Source organism: Hydra viridissima, unplaced genomic scaffold, assembly GCF_058129835.1.
Source record: "Hydra viridissima isolate aposymbiotic clone 2 unplaced genomic scaffold, HvirCarnegie_v1 scaffold_1, whole genome shotgun sequence".
NCBI classification, from domain to species: domain Eukaryota; kingdom Metazoa; phylum Cnidaria; class Hydrozoa; order Anthoathecata; family Hydridae; genus Hydra; species Hydra viridissima.
Genome location: NW_028324300.1, coordinates 24593380 through 24597347, shown reverse-complemented (window position 1 = coordinate 24597347; position 3968 = coordinate 24593380).

Genomic DNA, 3968 nt, shown 5'->3' with positions numbered 1-3968 from the left:
AAGAAGTTGAAAAATATTTCCTTTAAATAAAACTTTTGATCAATCCAGTGAACGATTTCTCTTTGAAAAAATTTTCGGGAAAATGTAGACGTAGCGAAGTTATATATAAAGTTCGAAGCTCCAATTTTTAACTTTCGAGTTTTTATAGCAAAATATGTCGGAATATTTTCTTATAAAAAGTAATGACAACAAGAGAATATGGAGGATGCAATTTTTGCAAAAAGAAAAGTTTTAAATAATTTTTATCATTGAAATCGACTGCTTAAAGTGTGAAAAAGTTTTCTTAATTGAAAGTGCTATATTTAAAATAATTTTTTTTTGTTGCGTGAAATCACATTAAAGCTTTGGATTTAAGTTAAGGAATCTGTTAATCTTTAGAACACAAAAATATTGCATCCCCTGAATCCCCTTCATTCTTAAAATTAGCCGTCAATGATCCGAGAGAAGGTCAGTTCAAATGAAATGTATTGTACTCTGCTTGAATGCTTTACAATTTTATTCATTCAAAAAAAGTTTCTACTAGTCATTCAAAATCTTCAAAAAAGAAAATGAGCCGTGAAAGACCATATTGACTGACCTAATCACTAGTTTGAGTGACCTAGTAGTGAGGTCAATGAGCCAAAAACACCCATCAAAAAGTGTCACCAACTTTTATGTTAAGACAAACGAACTTTGCTTTAAACTCCTTAACTAAACTTCAAGGGAGAAGACTCAGGCTTTGAAAATGAAAAATAGCAATAGAAATCCTTTAAGATGTTTTTCATTCATCCCAATTATAACTTTGAAGGGTTAATTCTAAATCCCATCAAGCCAAGTTCTTCAACCTTTTCATTGATACCTTTCTTAAATTGATTAAATAATAAGAAAAATAATCCAGAAAATAAAAATAAAGTAATTTTAATTTAGTCTAGCTGAAGTACCCGACGATGCCCCGGATAAAAATTAAAAGATATAAAATAAACAAAATTTTAATTCCAAAACAATTTATTTTGCAAAAAACATAAAAATAAAATGACAAGTTTTTCAATTTTAAAATTAAATTCCATTTTAGTGAATCATTCTTCTTAACTGAGTGCTTTTGGATACACAGTTTGTTTTGTCTTCCCTTCTGGTGCCAAAACGAACGATTTCTTTGAAGTTCCAACCCTTGAGCATGTCACGTAGAGCTGTCTATGAGAAAAGGACGGTGCTTCTAAGTGGATCCCTGCAACTTTTAAAGACTGTCCTTGAATCTTGTTGATGGACATGGCAGAAGCAAGGTGAACTGAAACTGAAGACGTCTGAAGTCAAAAGGTAAATCTATTGGTACCAATGGGATCCTTGGAATGAAGACATTTTCTCCTTTTGAACATCCAGTCAAAATTGTAGGTCCCGCATTCGCCAGGTAGAAGATTTTGAACTCCCAGGTTGATCTAGTTGACACTGCTATTTTTTGGTGCAAGAATTGCTCTTTCACATAGCGTGCAGAAGTAAAACATCTCCTGTTTGATGAACTCTCATGCTTGTCTTCAGTGATATCTTTTCATATATCTCCGAAGGTACAATGCTTTCAAGCAAGAATTGCCTTCATCAGCTGGGGTTGACCGTGGAATAACTGGAAGCGTCTGTCGGAAGTCCCCTGCCAAAACAACTACAACCCCTCTCATGATGAGCTTGTTGCTACGAAGGTCTTGAAGTAATCGATTAACGGCTTCTAGTGCACTATTGTGAGATATTGTGCATTCACTACAGATTATAGTGGTACATGTAGTTTTGCTTGTCCTGATACTATTGCAATGTCACAAACAGGGGAATTACCGTGTGCCAAGTTAAGTGGTAGCTTGGATGTTGAATGAGCAGTTCTACCTTTTTCAATAAGTGTTGCTGCGATGCCAAATGATGCCACTGCAAGTGCTATCTTCTTCTGTTGCCCAAACTTTGCAAGTAGCAAGTTGATGATAAAAGTCTTGCCAGTTCCACATGGAGCATCAAGAAAAACAACTCCTCCTTTTTTAGCCTTAATTAAGGCCGAAATAAAATTGTAGGTTTGTCTTTGGTCTTCAACCTATATGTTTATATAGCGCGCATGTAATGGTTTGGGGTTGCTTTAGTGGCAAACAGGGCAGAGGAACACAATACTTTTATTTCAGAGGAACGCTCTATATATGCTTGACAGTTCTTTGGGTGTATTTGGGATTGAGTCTGTTAGAACCACGGAGGAAGGGGGGGGGGGGGGTTACTCGCATTTGCCCTCTTGATATCAGTGAAGAATTGCTTTCGTCCGACCACGTGACGTATACCATTGTTCTAGTGTCCAATTCTAATGATTATTTAAAGACACTAGCTTTTTATTTTTTCATACGGTCCATTTTTATTTAGATGGGAAATTTTTCTCAACGCTAAGCAAAAAATTTGGACTTTTTCCACGTCTATTTACTCTTTACGTCGAATTGTAAATTTTCTATTTTCTTAATTCTAACTAATAAATATTACGTTTGTCTTTAAAACACCAGTGTACAACTGTCAGACGCATGATAACCTTAAAACCCATACTAATATTGACATAAACTAGAAATAATGGCGCGTGTTACTAATACGTGAAATTACCTCAGTGTCCGCAAAATTTTGCTTTAAAGTTTTTTTTTAATTTACATTTTATTTTTATTATTTTAACGTTAAAACTAAAATCGCTAAAAATAATTCTTTGGATTTTTTTTGTGCTTCTCTCGATGGAAGTTCTTTTAAGAAAAAGCGCATATGCATCCATCTTAAACTTGTCCTTGCTTTTCAACTGCAACATTTTTTTAGCAGCGCGTTCGTTTCTCTTTAAAACCTGTAAATAAAAACAAAATCATGATATTTAGTAGTGGCATAATTAGCTCAACTCCTTAAAATTACAGAGGCAACTATCAGTCAATAATAAAATTAAACAAAGTAATGATTGTAAAAACAAATAGCATATCTAAAAAATGTAGACTAGCAAGTAGTCCTGATACAAATGCGTCATACAAATAAGACACATTTGGCAGTGAGAACTTATTTCTTAGAACGTCTTCACTATGCGTTTTTCAAAACTTAAAAACTTTAATCATCTCATATAGTTCAATTTAGTTTATGATACAACAAAAAAAAGCTTATGATTTTAGAAGATATAGTTCTAGGAAAAAGGCATTGAGAGGTCGGAGCAGGGTTAGGTTAGCCCCGATAACCCGTTCGTCAGACACATACGTCAATAAATTGTAGCCTCCAGTTATTGGCAAACTCATTTGATACGTGTTCCTAAAGGTAAAATCTTCTAATGCTAAGAATAATAGAAAATGCACAACTTTACGTAAAAAAGTGAATCAAAATCTAGCCTGGGAAGTAAACTATCATTTAGTGTATGCATTAAATAATAAAAGTTTCATAGGAAGAAAAATTGAAGAACCCTTAGTTTTATAAAACATGTATATTTTTACCCGCCCCTCCCACAAACTTTAACATTTCTGCTTCACTTGATGGCAGTAAAATTATAACGAAGAAAAATATTAACATTACACCGGGTTTGTTGGTTTTTAAGGGGGAAAACGAGGTCGGTTTTTTATATTATGAAATAAGCGATTAATATTGTCGTAGCAACAAAATAAGAAATCGAGAAACAAAAAAAAAACCATAACGCATTTGAACAGCATCTTTAAACATGAAGCTATAATTTTCTTGTTATTTATGATATTTTTTGCTTTTTTATGGATTAACATTTTAAGAAAAGTATGTGTTTATTTGTAAGGAGCAAATTAATAAATTTTTTAATGAAGTTTTAATATGCTCTTAAGCTTATGCGTATTGCGCTTTCAAAAAAACAAGAAATAAATTTTATTTTTTATATCGAGATTACAAATTTCAGTGTTTTACTTTACTAATTTCATAAGTTTCAGTGAGGTAACAAATGTTTTCAAGAGCTTAAATGATGAATTTAAATGATACAAGAACATGCTTAGTAAAATGTTTAA